Source organism: Ascaphus truei, unplaced genomic scaffold (assembly GCF_040206685.1).
Source record: "Ascaphus truei isolate aAscTru1 unplaced genomic scaffold, aAscTru1.hap1 HAP1_SCAFFOLD_348, whole genome shotgun sequence".
Taxonomy (NCBI): Eukaryota; Metazoa; Chordata; class Amphibia; order Anura; family Ascaphidae; genus Ascaphus; species Ascaphus truei.
In genome coordinates, this window is record NW_027456486.1 from 352,452 (window position 1) to 378,986 (window position 26,535).

At 32.7% G+C, this 26,535-nt stretch overlaps 1 protein-coding gene and 1 non-coding gene across 2 annotated transcripts in view; one reads left to right on the forward strand and one right to left on the reverse strand.

Annotated features, from left to right (window-relative positions):
* The window catches only part of LOC142483638 (uncharacterized), an 82,280-nt gene that overhangs the window by 36,808 nt on the left and 18,937 nt on the right, over positions 1-26,535 (forward strand). The window lies entirely within an intron of this gene.
* Positions 5,629-5,701, reverse strand: TRNAF-GAA (transfer RNA phenylalanine (anticodon GAA)). The gene has a single exon. It is a non-coding gene; the product is annotated as a tRNA-Phe (tRNA).

The following is a 26,535-nucleotide window of genomic DNA, read 5'->3' on the forward strand; positions in this document are numbered from 1 at the left end:
GAACGGGGGGGGAGTCACGGGGAACGGGGGGGGGGGGAGTGACAGGGGGGGGGAGTCACGGGGAACGGGGGGGGGAGTCACGGGGAACGGGGGGGGAACCAGTAGGGGGACGGACGCACGGAGGAGGGGGGGGGAAATGCCCATACATGAATTATGACAATACATATGCCCACTGCTCTCAACCCCCCCCACTCCCCTTTCCCCCGCTCCCCTTGCAACCCTTTCCCCCCCCCGCTCCCCTTTCCCCCCCCCCGCTCCCCTTTCCCCCCCCCCCGCTCCCCTTTCCCCCCGCAACCCTTTCCCCCCCCCCCCCGCTCCCCTTTCTCCCCCCCCCCCCGCTTCCCTTTCTCCCCCCCCCCGCTTCCCTTTCTCTCCCCCCCCGCTTCCCTTTCTCCCCCCCCCCGCTTCCCTTTCTCCCCCCCCCGCTTCCCTTTCTCCCCCCCCCCGCTTCCCTTTCTCCCCCCCCCCCGCTTCCCTTTCTCCCCCCCCCCGCTTCCCTTTCTCCCCCCCCCCGCTTCCCTTTCTCCCCCCCCCGCTTCCCTTTCTCCCCCCCCCCCGCTTCCCTTTCTCCCCCCCCCCCCGCTTCCCTTTCTCCCCCCCCCCCGCTTCCCTTTCTCCCCCCCCCCGCTTCCCTTTCTCCCCCCCCCCGCTTCCCTTTCTCCCCCCCCCGCTTCCCTTTCTCCCCCCCCCCGCTTCCCTTTCTCCCCCCCCGCTTCCCTTTCTCCCCCCCCGCTTCCCTTTCTCCCCCCCCCGCTTCCCTTTCTTCCCCCCCCGCTTCCCTTTCTCCCCCCCACTTCCCTTTTCCCCCCCCCCCCGCTTCCCTTTTTCCCCCCCGCTTCCCTTTCTCCCCCCCCGCTCCCCTTTCTCCCCCCCGCTCCCCTTTCTTCCCCCCCCACTCCCCTTTCTCCCCCCCCCGCTTTAATGCTCCCCTTTCTCCCCCCCCCCGCTTAATGCTTTATTAAATGTGTTTGTAATTGGTCATCTGTTGTTCCCAGCGTCCGTCTTATGTTATATGTTTGTATGTATGCCTAACAGTATTACACTATGTTATGATTTTTTCCTTACATGTTCACCCATCACATGTGGAGTATCCATTCCAGGAGAAACATCCACGCCACTGGTTGTATATTTTTATTACTATTATTATATGTTACACATTGTTAGTGCAGAGCGCCATTGATATATATTTTTGCACTGATCTACACCTGACTGGGGTTCAGGGATATATCACAGGCTGCCTGCACAATAGGATATAGCGCTACCTATCTGTTTTTTACACATTGACTTTACTTATACTTCAGTGGAGTCTCACCTTTTCAAGTGAAAACTTTCCTATAAAAATGCAATTTATTGGCATTACCAAACTTCATTAAATCACTTACGTCCTTGAACTTTGACAGACATGATTTACAGACCTTCCAACATTTGGCACAAACAGAAGAGGTAACTTTATTTGCTGCAGTATCTCGCTGTGGGAGAGAGGAGCTGGCAGGAAAGTGACCCCACTGTACGAAGCTCAATAACATGAACCATTTACTTACATGCAAAGATCATATAACCAATAAAATATACATATCTATGGATTTGTATATACTTTTAATAACACTTCTATTGTGTGTATATATCCACCATAACCAGTTGATCGTTAGCAGGTAAGTCATCAATCTCCCAGCTGCTTTAGGCTCGTAATATACTATGTGGCCGTGCGCACGCCTGTGCGAACGCGTGTGCATGTGCCGCACACGGTTTGTGTGTATAGAGTCCGTGCTGCCGGGAGTGACATGCTGGGAAGGTAGTGTGTGTGTGTGTGTGTGTGTATACTGTAGATTGTGAGTGAATAATTACTTAAATAAGATTTTTAAAAGAAAAAAAAACATGTTTAATAAATAAAAAAAATGTATTTGTGCACTTATTCACACACACACACACACACACACACACACACACACACACACACACTTCAGCGGCAGTAGCAGCGTGAATTCCTTATTTTCTTCATCTTCCCCCGTCGGCTGGTCCCACGCTCACTGCCGTGCACACGCGCGCTCCTATTATAGAATGGCTGACTAACCTCAGCCAACTATAAATGCCGCGCGCACAGCGCAGCAAGCGCACACACTGCAGAACAGCCGTGAATTAGCTGCAGCTTCAGCCACTGGCATCAATACAGTAGGTAAAATAGGTCAAGAAGAATGTAATAGGCACAGGATGTAACAAGTACAGTACCTGCTAGATAGGTAAAATTTAATGTAATAGGTACAGGACATAAAAAAACAGGTACAGTTGGAGGCTGTGAATAACATGTAATTTGCTATATGCAAAGATCATATTATTAATAATATTTGCACACACACAATAGGAGGGATAATAATTCCCTATAACCAGTTTATCAGTAGGTACAGGACATAAAACAGACAAACAGAGCCTACCAAATAGGTGCAGCTGGAGGCCTGTGTGTAACTCCTGCTGACACCCTGCATGTTTAGCCAGGATATTTACATGTAGCTGCTGCTCTTCCCACTGACTGGGATAGGCCCACATCCTGAGCTCAAGTTGTTGACGTCACGACACCGAGGGGGTTGAACTACACTTCCCATGATGCTTTGGGAAGGGGGTCCTGATTGTACATGTGATAAAGCAGCTGTCAATCAAGAACACAGCAGGCACCGTCCAATTGGAAGAGCGGGTATGGGATGGGGCGGGCTAAGAGCTGTGCCAGTGTATTGTTCCTGCTGAGGAGCACACAGAGCAGCTGGGGGCAGGGAACACATAGGTCTATGGGAAAACTAGGCCCACATCACCTCACTGTGTTACTGTTATTAGTATTCAACGGCAAAGTAATGTGCTCTGAGGTTTTCTTTTTCCAACAAAAAAGTACTTTTTTTTTTAGACTCCTGTGTAAGAGGATCCTGCAGCTCTGTTACTAAAAGCACCTTCCCCCCTTTACCTGATTTAACTTGTTAGGCCGCGCTTATAGTGCCGCCGTCGCGTCGCGCTTACTATAAGCGCACGCGATGGCTGCAATGCATTTGTTTTGACGCGCTGTCGCCGTCACCCGCACTATAAGCGCAGCCTTATGCTTTACACAATAATTCTGCAGGTTTTGGCTTGTTGTGGTCGGAGGATAACTGTCTATACATATAAAGACTTGTATTTTCTAAGCTAAAGGGCCTTAGTATAATGCTAACCTCAAATCCTGAGTTCCTTGTGGCCCCCATGTAGGGTTGCCAGGTGGCTTCTCCAAAAATACTGGACACAATGGTGAAAGGTGCGATGCGCTTGAGACACACACCCACCCTCTTACCGCTCCATGCTGTTTCCTCCTCTCTTTGGTCCCACCCCCAGGCTCCTGACACCTCCTGATTGGCTGCATTACCCAGCAGCAATAAGGATGGCAGAAGCTGCCCAGCCCTCAAGCAACAGCCTGCTCTCTCCCCGCTCAGGGAAATCCCGCGGCCCCCCAAGCCGGTCAGGTCACATGCCCAGGGCTGCCAACAGAAATCCTGGGGCCCGGGACAAACATTTTAAGCAGGCCCCCCCCCCCCCCGTGTCGGCAGTATTGCCTGCCACCCCCCCCCCTCCCCCATTTCCCACCTCACGAGCCCCCTCTTTCCCCCCCATCCCATGTATTTCCCTTCCTTCCGTCTCACCCCCCGCCTCGGACACACACACACACATATATATATAAATGTAGCCATGCTATAAAATGGCATACAGTTTTCTCTCATGCTGGCAGTAAGCCTGGTAAGTTACAGGGTTGCCAGCACCAATCATGGAGGTTTGTCCTCACACCCTGGTGAGGTGTAATATGTGTTCAAGGGGAGTGGTAACATACTCTGAGTCCACTGTTAGTGACATCAGAGATGTACCTGTTCCTAAGGTATATAAGGCACAGCACTGCCCAAAGTTAGTGTGTTCTCCTTGATCAAGTTCAGAGTGAAGGTCAAGGTGTGGATTAAAGGAGAAGTGCGTTTAAGCAGCAGCAGCCAGTTGGCTGGGCCTGCACTGTGTCCAGGCACCAGGCACAGGAGGTGATCCCACCTCATTAAAGCTGCAGTTCAGTCTTTTTTTTTTTTTTTACTGCAATAGTTTCATGTGTGCAATCTCTAATTACCTAAAGAACTGTATAGCTGCAGGTCAATTCATTCTCCATGTATTGATAGGCGAAATTTGGTGACATAATTAGTGAAGGGATCTATTTTTCTTCTGCTTCTGTCACTCAGTAGAAGCTCATGAATATTCATGAGCACTCCTGCACTGACATGTGCTAAAGGGAGGGCAGGGCTGACAAAGGGGTGTGCCAGAGCTTGTGACAGGACATGAAGGGGCAGTGCCTTAGTAAATGGCTGTTAAAATAGAATACAAGAAAATTGGTCTTTCAGAGTTGTTTTTTTGAAAACAGAAAATGCTAAAAGTATTTTTTCTTACTACAGAACTGATTTATTAAAAAAAACACACATGCAGGATATTGACGGAACTGCAGCTTTAAGAGACAGAAAGGCACATAGAGACACACTGACAAATGCATACACTGAAGGCACAGGCAGCATGCAGCTTCTGCACCATAAAAGTACATTTGAATAAAAAAGAATGATGATGTCTTTTAAGTGTGGCTCTATTGAAGTCTTGGGGTTTAAGTGTCAAGAAAATCTTGGCAAAAAACAGAGGCATCATTTTCAACCATTTAATCAATATGTGCTTTTAGATGACACTATCCTACATTCTGCATGGATATAATAATAATATTAATAATAATAATAATAGATACCATGGGAAAATAATAGGAGACATAATGGAAATATTATCCAGTTTGTCACCATAAGGGGAATATACATAGCGCTTCACAGCAATAATACAAGTGACAAAACTGGAATATAATAAATATATGGCTAGGGATACAGTATCCTACAGTACATCTGTCATGGATATAATAATAAGAGACATCATGGGAAAATGATAGGAAACATAATGGTAAAAAGCGCTACAGACATAAAAGGAAACATCCGGAAAAAGAGTTGCTGCTCCCCCGAAAAGCTTACAGTCTAAGTCTATACATAACAAGATACAATGTGTATCCATTTGGGACCATATCTGTCATCAGAAAATAGAAACAACACGCAGAACACATCCAACTTTGCTGCCATTTGCTCATTAAATATTTTGACCAACACCAGTCTGTGAACTGTTGATGTTTAATGCTATGGTCACAGGCACAGCAGTATCGCCAATAATGCAAGAAGGTTTTATGTATGTCTTCTTCTTCGTCGCGCTGAAGCGGGTGTCTCTTGGAGCTCTGGTGGAGGAACTATTCACCTGTCTTGTTGTTTCAGAGCTTTCAGAGAGTAAAAAACCTAGCACTAGTTTAGTTATTTTGATGCCCGCCTCATATAAACAAAATACAGCACACAATGCACTTTGCTTGCTCTCACTTATTGTATCATTTTGCCAATACCTATATGTGCAACACTGATTTTTAATGCTATTGTTTCATACGTTGCATTCTTTCTTTGGTATCTCTTATAAAATGGTTGAACGGAATCAGAAGTCATATGGTGACAAATTATTATTATTATTATGATTCTAAATAATGTAAAGGTTGCTCAATAAACTGCTATTGACAAAATCATCTGCCGAAACCCGGGATCGAACCAGGGACCTTTAGATCTTCAGTCTAACGCTCTCCCAACTGAGCTATTTCGGCTGTGCATGATTTTTGGACAGGTGTCTGGAGCAGATCTGAAGCACAATGTTAGAGATAGGCCAGATAGGCTTCCTTGAAAAGGTGAATTTTCAGAGAGTTTGGGGGAATAGAATATAAGACTTCATGGGACTTCACTGACAGACACACAGACACACACACACACACACTCACTGACACACACACACACACACACACACACACACACACTGACAGACACACACAAACTCACTGACAGACACACTTACTGACAGACACACAGACACACACTCACTGACAGACACACAGACACACAGACACACACACACTCACTGACAGACACGCAGACACACTCACTGACAGACACACAGACACACACTCACTGACAGACACACAGACACACACTCACTGACAGACACACAGACACACTCACTGACAGACACACAGACACACAGACACACATTCACTGACAGACACACACTCACTGACAGACACACAGACACACTCACTGACAGATACACAGACACACTCACTGACAGATACACAGACACACAGACACACTCACTGACAGACACAGACACACACTCACTGACAGACACACAGACACACAGACACACACACACTCACTGACAGACACGCAGACACACTCACTGACAGACACACAGACACACACTCACTGACAGACACACAGACACACACTCACTGACAGACACACAGACACACTCACTGACAGACACACAGACACACAGACACACACTCACTGACAGACACACAGACACACTCACTGACAGACACACAGACACACTCACTGACAGACACACAGACACACACAGACACACACTCACTGACAGACACACAGACACACTCACTGACAGACACACAGACACACTCACTGACAGACACACAGACACACAGACACACTCACTGACAGACACAGACACACACTCCCTGACAGACACACAGACACACACAGACACACACTCACTGACAGACACACAGACACACTCACTGACAGACACACAGACACACTCACTGACAGACACACAGACACACTCATTGACAGACACACAGACACACTCACTGACACAGACACACAGACACACAGACACACACACAGACACCCTCACTGACAGATACACAGACACACAGACTGACAGACACACAGACTGACAGACACACAGACTGACAGACACACAGACACACACTCACTGACAGACACACAGACACACTCACTGACAGACACACAGACACACTCACTGACAGACACACAGACACACTCACTGACAGACACAGACACACACTCCCTGACAGACACACAGACACACACAGACACACACTCACTGACAGACACACAGACACACTCACTGACAGACACACAGACACACTCACTGACAGACACACAGACACACTCATTGACAGACACACAGACACACTCACTGACACAGACACACAGACACACAGACACACACACAGACACCCTCACTGACAGATACACAGACACACAGACTGACAGACACACAGACTGACAGACACACAGACTGACAGACACACAGACACACAGACACACACACACACAGACACCCTCACTGACAGACACACAGACTGACAGACACACAGACACACAGACACCCTCACTGACAGACACACAGACACACAGACACCCTCACTGACAGACACACAGACACACACTCACTGACAGACACACACTCACTGACAGACACACACTCACTGACAGACACAGACACACACTCACTGACAGACACACAGACAGACACACAGACACACTCACTGACAGACACACAGACACACACTCACTGACAGACACACACAGACACACACTCACTGACAGACACACAGACACACTCACTGACAGACACACAGACACACTCACTGACAGACACACAGACACACTCACTGACAGACAAACAGACACACAGACACACTCACTGACAGACACAGACACACACTCCCTGACAGACACACAGACACACACAGACACACACTCACTGACAGACACACAGACACACTCACTGACAGACACACAGACACACTCACTGACAGACACACAGACACACTCATTGACAGACACACAGACACACTCACTGACACAGACACACAGACACACAGACACACACACACACACACAGACACCCTCACTGACAGACACACAGACACACAGACACACAGACACACACACACACACACAGACACCCTCACTGACAGACACACAGACACACAGACTGACAGACACACAGACACCCTCACTGACAGACACACAGACTGACAGACACACAGACACCCTCACTGACAGACACACTCACTGACAGACACACAGACACACAGACTGACAGACACACAGACACCCTCACTGACAGACACACAGACTGACAGACACACAGACACCCTCACTGACAGACACACTCACTGACAGACACACAGACACACTCACAGACAGACACACAGACACACTCACAGACAGACACACAGACACACTCACAGACAGACACACAGACACACTCACAGACAGACACACAGACACACTCACAGACAGACACACAGACACACTCACAGACAGACACACAGACACACTCACAGACAGACACACAGACACACTCACAGACAGACACACAGACACACTCACAGACAGACACACAGACACACTCACAGACAGACACACAGACACACTCACAGACAGACACACAGACACACTCACAGACAGACACACAGACACACTCACAGACAGACACACAGACACACTCACAGACAGACACACAGACACACTCACAGACAGACACACAGACACACTCACAGACAGACACACAGACACACTCACAGACAGACACACAGACACACTCACAGACAGACACACAGACACACTCACAGACAGACACACAGACACACTCACAGACAGACACACAGACACACTCACAGACAGACACACAGACACACTCACAGACAGACACACAGACACACTCACAGACAGACACACAGACACACTCACAGACAGACACACAGACACACTCACAGACAGACACACAGACAGACACACAGACAGACACACAGACAGACTCACAGACAGACACACAGACACACTCACAGACAGACACACAGACACACTCACAGACAGACACACAGACACACTCACAGACAGACACACAGACACACTCACAGACAGACACACAGACACACTCACAGACAGACACACAGACACACTCACAGACAGACACACAGACACACTCACAGACAGACACACAGACACACTCACAGACAGACACACAGACACACTCACAGACAGAACACAGACACACTCACAGACAGACACACAGACACACTCACAGACAGACACACAGACACACTCACAGACAGACACACAGACACACTCACAGACAGACACACAGACACACTCACAGACAGACACACAGACACACTCACAGACAGACACACAGACACACTCACAGACAGACACACAGACACACTCACAGACAGACACACAGACACACTCACAGACAGACACACAGACACACTCACAGACAGACACACAGACAGACACACAGACAGACACACAGACAGACACACAGACAGACACACAGACACACTCACAGACAGACACACAGACACACTCACAGACAGACACACAGACACACTCACAGACAGACACACAGACACACTCACAGACAGACACACAGACACACTCACAGACAGACACACAGACACACTCACAGACAGACACACAGACACACTCACAGACAGACACACAGACACACTCACAGACAGACACACAGACAGACACACAGACAGACACACAGACAGACACACAGACAGACACACAGACAGACACACAGACAGACACACAGACACACTCACAGACAGACACACAGACACACTCACAGACAGACACACAGACACACTCACAGACAGACACACTCACAGACAGACACACACTCACAGACAGACAGACACACAGACAGACACACAGACAGACACACAGACAGACACACAGACAGACACACAGACAGACACACAGACAGACACACAGACAGACACACAGACAGACACACACACAGACACACAGACAGACACACAGACAGACACACAGACAGACAGACACAGACAGACACAGACAGACACAGACACACAGACACACAGACACACAGACACACACAGACACACACAGACACACACAGACACACACAGACACACACAGACACACACAGACACACACAGACACACACTCACTGACAGACACACACTCACTGAGACACACAGACACACATTCACTGACAGACACACAGACACACATTCACTGACAGACACAGACAGACACAGACAGACACAGACAGACACAGACACACACAGACACACACTCACTGACAGACAGACAAACAGACACACACTCACTGACAGACACACAGACACACATTCACTGACAGACACAGACAGACACAGACAAACACAGACACACACAGACACACACAGACACACACTCACTGACAGACAAATAGACACACACTCACTGACAGACCAACAGACACACACTCACTGACAGACACAGACATACACACACAGACACACACTGACAGACACACAGACACACACTCACTGACAGACAAACAGACACACACTCACTGACAGACACACAGACACACTCACTGACAGACACACACTCACTGACAGACACACAGACACACACTCACTGACAGACACACAGACACACACACTCACTGACAGACACACAGACACACACACTCACTGACAGACACACAGACACACAGACACACAGACACACAGACACACAGACACACAGACACACAGACACACAGACACACAGACACACACTGCGATTGAGTCTGATTGAGATTGAGATTTACATTGATTGAGATTTAGATTTACATTTAGATTTACATTGATTGAGATTTAGATTTAAATTGATTTACAATTATTGAGATTTAGATTTACATTGATTGAGATTTAGATTTAAATTGATAGATTTACATTGATTTACATTGATTGAGATTTACATTGATTTACATTGATTGAGATTTAGATTTACATTGATTGAAATTTAGATTTACATTGATTGAGATTTAGATTTACATTGATATAAATTTACATTTAGATTTACATTGATTGAGATTTAGATTTTAATTGATTGAGATTTACATTGATTGAGATTTAGATTTACATTGATTGAGATTTACATTTAGATTTACATTGATTGAGATTTAGATTTACATTGATTGAGATTTACATTGATTGAGATTTAGATTTACATTGATTGAGATTTAGATTTACATTTAGATTTACATTGATTGAGATTTAAATTTACATTGATTCAGATTTAGATTTACATTGATTGAAATTTAGATTTACATTGATTGAGATTTAGATTTACATTGATTGAGATTTAGATTTACATTTAGATTTACATTGATTGAGATTTAGATTCACATTTAGATTTACATTGATTGAGATTTACATTTACATTGATTGAGATTTAGATTGACATTGATTGAGATTTAGATTTACATTGATTGAAATTTAGATTTACATTGATTGAGATTTAGATTTACATTGATTGAGATTTAGATTGACATTGATTGAGATTTAGATTTACATTGATTGAAATTTAGATTTACATTGATTGAGATTTAGATTTACATTGATTGAGATTTAGATTGACATTGATTGAGATTTAGATTTACATTGATTGAAATTTAGATTTACATTTAGATTTACATTGATTGAGATTTAGATTTAAATTGATTGAGATTTAGATTTACATTGATTGAGATTTAGATTTACATTGATTGAGATTTAGATTCACATTTAGATTTACATTGATTGAGATTGAGATTTAGATTTACATTGATTGAGATTTAGATTTACATTTAGATTAACATTGATTGAGATTTAGATTTAAATTGATTGAGATTTAGATTTACATTGATTGAGATTTAGATTGACATTGATTGAGATTTAGATTTACATTGATTGAAATTTAGATTTACATTGATTGAGATTGAGATTTACATTTAGATTTACATTGATTGAGATTTAAATTTACATTGATTGAGATTTAGATTTACATTGATTGAAATTTAGATTTACATTGATTGAGATTTAGATTTACATTGATTGAGATTTAGATTTACATTTAGATTTACATTGATTGAGATTTAGATTCACATTTAGATTTACATTGATTGAGATTTAGATTTACATTGATTGAGATTTAGATTTACATTGATTGAGATTTACATTGATTGAGATTTAGATTTACATTGATTGAGATTTAGATTTATATTTAGATTTACATTGATTGAGATTTAAATTTACATTGATTCAGATTTAGATTTACATTGATTGAAATTTAGATTTACATTGATTGAGATTTAGATTTACATTGATTGAGATTTAGATTTACATTTAGATTTACATTGATTGAGATTTAGATTCACATTTAGATTTACATTGATTGAGATTTACATTTACATTGATTGAGATTTAGATTGACATTGATTGAGATTTAGATTTACATTGATTGAAATTTAGATTTACATTGATTGAGATTTAGATTTACATTGATTGAGATTTAGATTGACATTGATTGAGATTTAGATTTACATTGATTGAAATTTAGATTTACATTGATTGAGATTTAGATTGACATTGATTGAGATTTAGATTGACATTGATTGAAATTTAGATTTACATTGATTGAGATTGAGATTTAGATTTACATTGATTGAGATTTAGATTTACATTGATTGAGATTTAGATTTAAATTGATTGAGATTTAGATTTACATTGATTGAGATTTAGATTTACATTGATTGAGATTTAGATTCACATTTAGATTTACATTGATTGAGATTGAGATTTAGATTTACATTGATTGAGATTTAGATTTACATTTAGATTTACATTGATTGAGATTTAGATTTACATTGATTGAAATTTAGATTTACATTGATTGAGATTTAGATTTACATTGATTGAGATTTAGATTTACATTTAGATTTACATTGATTGAGATTTAGATTTACATTGATTGAGATTTAGATTTACATTGATTGAGATTTAGATTGACATTGATTGAGATTTAGATTTACATTGATTGAAATTTAGATTTACATTGATTGAGATTGAGATTTAGATTTACATTGATTGAGATTTAGATTTACATTTAGATTTACATTAATTGAGATTTAGATTTACATTTAGATTTAAATTGATTGAGATTTAGATTTACATTGATAGAGATTTAGATTTACATTGATTGAGATTTAGATTTACATTGATTGAGATTTAGATTTACATTGATTGAGATTTAGATTTACATTTAGATTTACATTGATTGAGATTTAGATTTAAATTGATTGAGATTTACATTGATTGAGATTTAGATTTACATTGATTGAGATTTAGATTTACATTTAGATTTACATTGATTGAGATTTAGATTTACATTGATTGAGATTTACATTGATTGAGATTTAGATTTACATTGATTGAGATTTACATTGATTGAGATTTAGATTTACATTGATTGAGATTTAGATTTACATTGATTGAGATTTAGATTTACATTTAGATTTACATTGATTGAGATTTAGATTTACATTGATTGAGATTTACATTGATTGAGGTTTAGATTTACATTGATTGAGATTTAGATTTACATTGATTGAGATTTAGATTTACATTGATTGAGATTTAGATTTACATTGATTGAGATTTTGATTTACATTGATTTAGAGTTAGATTTACATTGATTGAGATTTAAAGTTACATTGATTGAGATTTAGATTTACATTGATTGAGATTTAGATTTACATTGATTGAGATTGAGATTTACATTGATTGAGATTGAGATTTACATTGATTGAGATTGAGATTTACATTGATTGAGATTTACATTGATTGAGATTGAGATTTACATTGATTGAGATTGAGATTTACATTGATTGAGATTTAGATTTACATTTAGATTTACATTGATTGAGATTTAGATTTACATTGATTGAGATTTAGATTTACATTTAGATTTACATTGATTGAGATTTAGATTTACATTGATTGAGATTTAGATTTACATTGATTGAGATTTAGATTTACATTGAGATTTAGATTTACATTGATTGAGATTTAGATTTACATTGATTGAGATTTAGATTTACATTGATTTAGATTTACATTGAGATTTAGATTTACATTGATTGAGATTTAGATTTACATTGATTGAGATTTAGATTTACATAGATTTTCATTTAGATTTAGATTGATTGAGATTTAGATTTACATTGATTGAGATTTAGATTTACATTGATTGAGATTTAGATTTACATTGATTGAGATTTAGATTTAAATTGATTGAGATTTAGATTTACATTCATTGAGATTTAGATTTAGATTTAGATTGATTGAGATTTAGATTTACATTGATTGAGATTTACATTTACATTTAGATTTACATTGATTGAGATTTAGATTTACATTGATTGAGATTTACATTTACATTTAGATTTACATTGATTGAGATTTAGATTTAAATTGATTGAGATTTACATTGATTGAGATTTAGATTTACATTGATTGAGATTTAGATTTACATTGATTGAGATTTACATTGATTGAGATTTAGATTTACATAGATTTTCATTTAGATTTACATTGATTGAGATTTAGATTTACATTGATTGAGATTTAGATTTAAATTGATTGAGATTTAGATTTACATTCATTGAGATTTAGATTTAGATTTACATTTAGATTTACATTGATTGAGATTTAGATTTACATTGATTGAGATTTAGATTTACATTTAGATTTACATTGATTGAGATTTAGATTTACATTGATTGAGATTTAGATTTACATTTAGATTTACATTGATTGAGATTTAGATTTACATTGATTGAGATTTAGATTTACATTGATTGAGATTTAGATTTACATTTAGATTTACATTGATTGAGATTTAGATTTACATTGATTGAGATTTACATTGATTGAGGTTTAGATTTACATTGATTGAGATTTAGATTTACATTGATTGAGATTTAGATTTACATTGATTGAGATTTAGATTTACATTGATTGAGATTGAGATTTACATTGATTGAGATTGAGATTTACATTGATTGAGATTGAGATTTACATTGATTGAGATTTAGATTTACATTTAGATTTACATTGATTGAGATTTACATTGATTGAGATTGAGATTTAGATTTACATTCATTGAGATTTAGATTTACATTTAGATTTACATTGATTGAGATTTAGATTTACATTGATTGAGATTTAGATTTACATTTAGATTTACATTGATTGAGATTTAGATTTACATTGATTGAGATTTAGATTTACATTGAGATTTAGATTTACATTGAGATTTAGATTTACATTGATTGAGATTTAGATTTACATTGATTGAGATTTAGATTTACATTGATTGAGATTTAGATTTACATTGATTGAGATTTAGATTTACATTGATTGAGATTTAGATTTACATTGAGATTTAGATTTACATTGATTGAGATTTAGATTTACATAGATTTTCATTTAGATTTACATTGATTGAGATTTAGATTTACATTGATTGAGATTTAGATTTACATTGATTGAGATTTAGATTTACATTGATTGAGATTTAGATTTAAATTGATTGAGATTTAGATTTACATTCATTGAGATTTAGATTTAGATTTACATTTAGATTTACATTGATTGAGATTTAGATTTACATTGATTGAGATTTACATTTACATTTAGATTTACATTGATTGAGATTTAGATTTACATTGATTGAGATTTAGATTTACATTTACATTTAGATTTACATTGATTGAGATTTAGATTTAAATTGATTGAGATTTACATTGATTGAGATTTAGATTTACATTGATTGAGATTTAGATTTACATTGATTGAGATTTACATTGATTGAGATTTAGATTTACATAGATTTTCATTTAGATTTACATTGGTTGAGATTTAGATTTACATTGATTGAGATTTAGATTTAAATTGATTGAGATTTAGATTTACATTCATTGAGATTTAGATTTAGATTTACATTTAGATTTACATTGATTGAGATTTAGATTTACATTGATTGAGATTTAGATTTACATTGATTGAGATTTAGATTTACATTGATTGAGATTTAGATTTACATTGATTGAGATTTAGATTTACATTGATTGAGATTTAGATTTACATTGATTGAGATTTAGATTTACATTGATTGAGATTTAGATTTACATTTAGATTTACATTGATTGAGATTTAGATTTACATTGATTGAGATTTAGATTTACATTGATTGAGATTTAGATTTACATTGAGATTTAGATTTACATTGATTGAGATTTAGATTTACATTGATTGAGATTTAGATTTACATTGATTTAGATTTACATTGAGATTTAGATTTACATTGATTGAGATTTAGATTTACATTGATTGAGATTTAGATTTACATAGATTTTCATTTAGATTTAGATTGATTGAGATTTAGATTTACATTGATTGAGATTTAGATTTACATTGATTGAGATTTAGATTTACATTGATTGAGATTTAGATTTAAATTGATTGAGATTTAGATTTACATTCATTGAGATTTAGATTTAGATTTAGATTTACATTGATTGAGATTTAGATTTACATTGATTGAGATTTACATTTACATTTAGATTTACATTGATTGAGATTTAGATTTACATTGATTGAGATTTAGATTTACATTTACATTTAGATTTACATTGATTGAGATTTAGATTTAAATTGATTGAGATTTACATTGATTGAGATTTAGATTTACATTGATTGAGATTTAGATTTACATTGATTGAGATTTACATTGATTGAGATTTAGATTTACATAGATTTTCATTTAGATTTACATTGATTGAGATTTAGATTTACATTGATTGAGATTTAGATTTAAATTGATTGAGATTTAGATTTACATTCATTGAGATTTAGATTTAGATTTACATTTAGATTTACATTGATTGAGATTTAGATTTACATTGATTGAGATTTAGATTTACATTTAGATTTACATTGATTGAGATTTAGATTTACATTGATTGAGATTTAGATTTACATTTAGATTTACATTGATTGAGATTTAGATTTACATTGACTGAGATTTAGATTTACATTGATTGAGATTTAGATTTACATTTAGATTTACATTGATTGAGATTTAGATTTACATTGATTGAGATTTACATTGATTGAGGTTTAGATTTACATTGATTGAGATTTAGATTTACATTGATTGAGATTTAGATTTACATTGATTGAGATTTAGATTTACATTGATTGAGATTGAGATTTACATTGATTGAGATTGAGATTTACATTGATTGAGATTGAGATTTACATTGATTGAGATTTAGATTTACATTTAGATTTACATTGATTGAGATTTACATTGATTGAGATTGAGATTTAGATTTACATTCATTGAGATTTAGATTTACATTTAGATTTACATTGATTGAGATTTAGATTTACATTGATTGAGATTTAGATTTACATTTAGATTTACATTGATTGAGATTTAGATTTACATTGATTGAGATTTAGATTTACATTGATTGAGATTTAGATTTACATTGAGATTTAGATTTACATTGATTGAGATTTAGATTTACATTGATTGAGATTTAGATTTACATTGATTGAGATTTAGATTTACATTGATTGAGATTTAGATTTACATTGATTGAGATTTAGATTTACATTGAGATTTAGATTTACATTGATTGAGATTTAGATTTACATAGATTTTCATTTAGATTTACATTGATTGAGATTTAGATTTACATTGATTGAGATTTAGATTTACATTGATTGAGATTTAGATTTACATTGATTGAGATTTAGATTTAAATTGATTGAGATTTAGATTTACATTCATTGAGATTTAGATTTAGATTTACATTTAGATTTACATTGATTGAGATTTAGATTTACATTGATTGAGATTTACATTTACATTTAGATTTACATTGATTGAGATTTAGATTTACATTGATTGAGATTTAGATTTACATTTACATTTAGATTTACATTGATTGAGATTTAGATTTAAATTGATTGAGATTTACATTGATTGAGATTTAGATTTACATTGATTGAGATTTAGATTTACATAGATTTTTATTTAGATTTACATTGATTGAGATTTAGATTTACATTGATTGAGATTTAGATTTAAATTGATTGAGATTTAGATTTACATTCATTGAGATTTAGATTTAGATTTACATTGATTGAGATTTAGATTTACATTGATTGAGATTTAGATTTACATTGATTGAGATTTAGATTTACATTGATTGAGATTTAGATTTACATTGATTGAGATTTAGATTTACATTGATTGAGATTTAGATTTACATTTAGATTTACATTGATTGAGATTTAGATTTACATTGATTGAGATTTACATTGATTGAGGTTTAGATTTACATTGATTGAGATTTAGATTTACATTGATTGAGATTTAGATTTACATTGATTGAGATTTAGATTTACATTGATTGAGATTTTGATTTACATTGATTGAGATTTAGATTTACATTTAGATTTACATTGATTGAGATTTACATTGATTGAGATTGAGATTTACATTGATTGAGATTTAGATTTACATTCATTGAGATTTAGATTTACATTTAGATTTACATTGATTGAGATTTAGATTTACATTGATTGAGATTTAGATTTACATTTAGATTTACATTGATTGAGATTTAGATTTACATTGATTGAGATTTAGATTTACATTGATTGAGAATTAGATTTACATTAATTGAGATTTAGATTTACATTGATTGAGATTGAGATTTACATTGATTGAGATTGAGATTTACATTGATTGAGATTTAGATTTACATTGATTGAGATTTAGATTTACATTTAGATTTACATTGATTGAGATTTACATTGATTGAGATTGAGATTTACATTGATTGAGATTTAGATTTACATTTATTGAGATTTAGATTTACATTTAGATTTACATTGATTGAGATTTAGATTTACATTGATTGAGATTTAGATTTACATTGATTGAGATTTAGATTTACATTGATTGAGATTTAGATTTACATTGATTGAGATTTAGATTTACATTGAAATTTAGATTTACATTGATTGAGATTTAGATTTACATTGATTGAGATTTAGATTTACATTGATTGAGATTTAGATTTACATTGATTGAGATTTAGATTTACATTGATTTAGATTTACATTGATTGAGATTTAGATTTACATTGCGATTTAGATTTACATTGATTGAGATTTAGATTTACATTGATTGAGATTTAGATTTACATTGATTGAGATTTAGATTTACATTGATTGAGATTTAGATTTACATTGATTGAGATTTAGATTTACATTGATTGAGATTTAGATTTAAATTGATTGAGATTTAGATTTACATTCATTGAGATTTAGATTTAGATTTACATTTAGATTTACATTGATTGAGATTTAGATTTACATTTAGATTTACATTGATTGAGATTTAGATTTACATTGATTGAGATTTAGATTTACATTGATTGAGATTTAGATTTACATTGAGATTTAGATTTAAATTGATTGAGATTTAGATTTACATTGATTGAGATTTAGATTTACATTGATTGAGATTTAGATTTAAATTGATTGAGATTTAGATTTACATTCATTGAGATTTAGATTTAGATTTACATTTAGATTTACATTGATTGAGATTTAGATTTACATTGATTGAGATTTAGATTTACATTTAGATTTACATTGATTGAGATTTAGATTTACATTGATTGAGATTTAGATTTACATTGATTGAGATTTAGATTGACATTGATTGAGATTTAGATTGACATTGATTGAGATTTAGATTGACATTGATTGAGATTTAGATTTAAATTGATTGAGATTTAGATTTACATTGATTGAGATTTACATTGATTGAGATTTAGATTTACATTGATTGAGATTGAGATTTACATTGATTGAGATTGAGATTTACATTGATTGAGATTGAGATTTACATTGATTGAGATTTAGATTTACATTGATTGAGATTTAGATTTACATTGATTGAGATTGAGATTTTCATTTAGATTTACATTGATTGAGATTTAGATTTACATAGATTTTCATTTAGATTTACATTGATTGAGATTTAGATTTACATTGATTGAGATTTAGATTTAAATTGATTGAGATTTAGATTTACATTCATTGAGATTTAGATTTAGATTTACATTTAGATTTACATTGATTGAGATTTAGATTTACATTGATTGAGATTTAGATTTACATTTAGATTTACATTGATTGAGATTTAGATTTACATTGATTGAGATTTAGATTTACATTGATTGAGATTTAGATTTACATTGATTGAGATTTAGATTTACATTGATTGAGATTTAGATTTACATTGATTGAGATTTAGATTTAAATTGATTGAGATTTAGATTTACATTGATTGAGATTTAGATTTACATTGATTGAGATTGAGATTTACATTGATTGAGATTGAGATTTACATTGATTGAGATTGAGATTTACATTGATTGAGATTTAGATTTACATTGATTGAGATTTACATTGATTGAGATTTAGATTTACATTGATTGAGATTTACATTGATTGAGATTGAGATTTTCATTTAGATTTACATTGATTGAGATTTAGATTTACATTTAGATTTACATTGATTTGAGATTTACATTGATTGAGATTTAGATTTACATTGATTGAGATTTAGATTTACATTTAGATTTACATTGATTGAGATTTAGATTTACATTGATTGAGAATTAGATTTACATTGATTGAGATTTAGATTTACATTTAGATTTACATTGATTGAGATTTAGATTTACATTGATTGAGAATTAGATTTACATTGATTGAGATTTAGATTTACATTGATTGAGATTTAGATTTACATTGATTGAGATTTACATTGATTAAGATTTAGATTTACATTGATTGAGATTTAGATTTACATTGATTGAGATTTACATTTAGATTTACATTGATTGAGATTTAAATTGATTGAGATTTACATTGATTGAGATTTAGATTTACATTGATTGAGATTTAGATTTACATTGATTGAGATTTAGATTCACATTTAGATTTACATTGATTGAGATTTAAATTTACATTTAGATTTACATTAATTGAGATTTAGATTTACATTTAGATTTAAATTGATTGAGATTTAGATTTACATTTAGATTTAAATTGATTGAGATTTAGATTTACATTTAGATTTAAATTGATAGAGATTTAGATTTGCATTGATAGAGATTTAGATTTACATTGATTGAGATTTAGATTTACATTGATTGAGATTTAGATTTACATTGATTGAGATTTAGATTTACATTGATTGAGATTTAGATTTACATTTATTGAGATTTAGATTTACATTTAGATTTACATTGATTGAGATTTAGATTTACATTGATTGAGATTTAGATTTACATTGATTGAGATTTAGATTTATATTGATTGAGATTGAGATTTACATTGATTGAGATTTAGATTTACATTGATTGAGATTGAGATTTACATTGATTAAGATTTAGATTTACATTGATTGAGATTTACATTAATTGAGATTGAGATTTAGATTCACATTTAGATTTACATTGATTGAGATTTAGATTTACATTTAGATTTACATTAATTGAGATTTAGATTTACATTTAGATTTAAATTGATTGAGATTTAGATTTACATTTATTGAGATTTAGATTTACATTGATTGAGATTTAGATTTACATTGATTGAGATTTAGATTTACATTGATTGAGATTTAGATTTACATTGATTGAGATTTAGATTTACATTGATAGAGATTTAGATTTACATTGATAGAGATTTAGATTTACATTGATAGAGATTTAGATTTACATTGATTGAGATTTATATTTACATTGATTGAGATTTACATTTAGATTTACATTGATTGAGATTTAAATTTATTGAGATTTACATTGATTGAGATTTCGATTTACATTGATTGAGATTTAGATTTACATTTACATTTAGATTTAAATTGATTGAGATTTACATTGATTGAGATTTAGATTTACATTGATTGAGATTTAGATTTACATTTAGATTTACATTGATTGAGATTTAGATTTACATTGATTGAGATTTACATTGATTGAGATTTAGATTTACATTGATTGAGATTTAGATTTACATTTAGATTTACATTGATTGAGATTTAGATTTACATTGATTGAGATTTACATTGATTGAGGTTTAGATTTACATTGATTGAGATTTAGATTTACATTGATTGAGATTTAGATTTACATTGATTGAGATTTAGATTTACATTGATTGAGATTTAGATTTACATTGATTGAGATTTACATTGATTGAGATTTAGATTTACATTGATTGAGATTTAGATTTACATTTAGATTTACATTGATTTAGAGTTAGATTTACATTGATTGAGATTTAGAGTTACATTGATTGAGATTTAGATTTACATTGATTGAGATTTAGATTTACATTGATTGAGATTTACATTAATTGAGATTGAGATTTAGATTTACATTGATTGAGATTTAGATTTAGATTTACATTTAGATTTACATTAATTGAGATTTAGATTTACATTTAGATTTAAATTGATTGAGATTTAGATTTACATTGATTGAGATTTAGATTTACATTGATTGAGATTTAGATTTACATTGATTGAGATTTAGATTCACATTTAGATTTACATTGATTGATATTTAGATTTACATTGATAGAGATTTAGATTTACATTGATTGAGATTTATATTTACATTGATTGAGATTTACATTTAGATTTACATTGATTGAGATTTAAATTGATTGAGATTTACATTGATTGAGATTTAGATTTACATTGATTGAGATTTAGATTTACATTTACATTTAGATTTACATTGATTGAGATTTAGATTTAAATTGATTGAGATTTACATTGATTGAGATTTACATTTACATTTACATTTAGATTTACATTGATTGAGATTTAGATTTAAATTGATTGAGATTTACATTGATTGAGATTTAGATTTACATTGATTGAGATTTAGATTTACATTTAGATTTACATTGATTGAGATTTAGATTTACATTGATTGAGATTTACATTGATTGAGATTTATATTTACATTGATTGAGATTTAGATTTACATTGATTGAGATTTATATTTACATTGATTGAGATTTACATTGACATTGATTGAGATTTACATTGATTGAGGTTTAGATTTACATTGATTGAGATTTAGATTTACATTGATTGAGATTTAGATTTACATTGATTAAGATTTTGATTTACATTGATTGAGATTTAGATTTACATTGATTGAGATTTACATTGATTGAGATTTAGATTTACATTGATTGAGATTTAGATTTACATTTAGATTTACATTGATTTAGAGTTAGATTTACATTGATTGAGATTTAGAGTTACATTGATTGAGATTTAGATTTACATTGATTTAGATTTACATTGATTGAGATTGAGATTTACATTGATTGAGATTGAGATTTACATTGATTGAGATTGAGATTTACATCGATTGAGATTTAGATTTACATTGATTGAGATTTAGATTTACATTTAGATTTACATTGATTTAGAGTTAGATTTACATTGATTGAGATTTAGAGTTACATTGATTGAGATTTAGATTTACATTGATTTAGATTTACATTGATTGAGATTGAGATTTACATTGATTGAGATTGAGATTTACATTGATTGAGATTGAGATTTACATCGATTGAGATTTAGATTTACATTGATTGAGATTTAGATTTACATTGATTGAGATTGAGATTTACATTGATTAAGATTTAAATTTACATTGATTAAGATTTAAATTTACATTGATTGAGATTTAGATTTACATTGATTGAGATTTACATTGATTGAGATTTAGATTTACATTGAGATTTAGATTTACATTGATTGAGATTTAGATTTACATTGATTGAGATTTAGATTTACATTGATTGAGATTTAGATTTACATTGATTGAGATTTAGATTTACATTGATTGAGATTTAGATTTACATTGATTGAGATTTAGATTTAAATTGATTGAGATTTAGATTTACATTGATTGAGATTTAGTTTTACATTGATTGATATTTAGATTTACATTGATTGAGATTTAGATTTACATTGATTGAGATTTAGATTTACATTGATTGAGATTGAGATTTACATTGAGATTTACATTGATTGAGATTGAGATTTACATTGAGATTTACATTGATTGAGATTTAGATTTACATTGATTGAGATTTAGATTTACATTTAGATTTACATTGATTGAGATTTAGATTTACATTGGTTGAGATTTACATTGATTGAGATTTAGATTTACATTGATTGAGATTTAGATTTACATTGATTGAGATTTAGATTTACATTGATTTGAGATTTACATTGATTGAGATTTAGATTTAAATTGATTGAGATTTACATTGATTGAGATTTAGATTTACATTGATTGAGATTTAGATTTACATTGATTGAGATTTAGATTTACATTTAGATTTACATTGATTGAGATTTAGATTTACATTGATTGAGATTTAGATTTACATTTAGATTTACATTGATTGAGATTTACATTGATTGAGATTTAGATTTACATTTAGATTTACATTGATTGAAATTGAGATTTACAGTGATTAAGATTTAGATTTACATTGATTGAGATTTAGATTTACATTGATTGAGATTTAGATTTACATTTAGATTTACATTGATTGAGATTTACATTGATTGAGATTTAGATTTAAATTGATTGAGATTTAAATTGATTGAGATTTACATTGATTGAGATTTAGATTTAAATTGATTGAGATTTAGATTTACATTGATTGAGATTTAGATTTACATTGATTGAGATTTAGATTCACATATAGATTTACATTGATTGAGATTTAGATTTACATTGAGATTTAAATTGATTGAGATTTAGATTTACATTGATTGAGATTTAGATTTACATTGATTGAGATTTAGATTTACATTGATTGAGATTTAGATTTACATTGATTGAGATTTAGATTTACATTGATTGAAATTTAGATTTACATTGATTTAGATTTACAGTGATTGAGATTTAGATTTATTTACATTGATTGAGATTGAGATTTATTTACATTGATTGAGATTGAGATTTACATTGATTGAGATTGAGATTTACATTGATTGAGATTTAGATTTACATTGATTGAGATTTACATTGATTGAGATTTAGATTTACATTGATTGAGATTTAGATTTACATTGGTTGAGATTTAGATTTACATTGGTTGAGATTTAGATTTACATTGGTTGAGATTTAGATTTACATTGTTTGAGATTTAGATTTACATTGGTTGAGATTTAGATTTACATTGGTTGAGATTTAGATTTACATTGATTGAGATTTAGATTTACATTGATTGAGATTTAGATTTACATTTAGATTTACATTGATTGAGATTTAGATTTACATTGATTGAGATTTACATTGATTGAGATTTAGATTTACATTGATTGAGATTTAGATTTACATTGGTTGAGATTTAGATTTACATTGGTTGAGATTTAGATTTACATTGGTTGAGATTTAGATTTACATTGTTTGAGATTTAGATTTACATTGGTTGAGATTTAGATTTACATTGGTTGAGATTTAGATTTACATTGATTGAGATTTAGATTTACATTGATTGAGATTTAGATTTACATTTAGATTTACATTGATTGAGATTTAGATTTACATTGATTGAGATTTACATTGATTGAGGTTTAGATTTACATTGATTGAGATTTAGATTTACATTGATTGAGATTTAGATTTACATTGATTAAGATTTTGATTTACATTGATTGAGATTTAGATTTACATTGATTGAGATTTAGATTTACATTGATTGAGATTTAGATTTACATTTAGATTTACATTGATTTAGAGTTAGATTTACATTGATTGAGATTTAGAGTTACATTGATTGAGATTTAGATTTACATTGATTGAGATTTAGATTTACATTGATTGAGATTGAGATTTACATTGATTGAGATTGAGATTTACATTGATTGAGATTTACATTGATTGAGATTTAGATTTACATTGATTGAGATTTAGATTTACATTGATTGAGATTTAGATTTACATTGATTGAGATTTAGATTTACATTGATTGAGATTTAGATTTACATTGATTGAGATTGAGATTTACATTGATTAAGATTTAAATTTACATTGATTAAGATTTAAATTTACATTGATTGAGATTTAGATTTACATTGATTGAGATTTACATTGATTGAGATTTAGATTTACATTGATTGAGATTTACATTGATTGAGATTTAGATTTACATTGATTGAGATTTAGATTTAAATTTAGATTTAGATTTACATTGATTGAGATTTAGATTTACATTTAGATTTACATTGATTGAGATTTAGATTTACATTGATTTAGATTTACATTGAGATTTAGATTTACATTGATTGAGATTTAGATTTACATTGATTGAGATTTAGATTTACATTGATTGAGATTTAGATTTACATTGATTGAGATTTAGATTTACATTGATTGAGATTTAGATTTAAATTGATAGAGATTTAGATTTACATTGATTGAGATTTAGATTTACATTGATTGAGATTTAGATTTACATTGATTGAGATTTAGATTTACATTGATTGAGATTGAGATTTACATTGATTGAGATTGAGATTTACATTGATTTACATTGAGATTTACATTGATTGAGATTTAGAT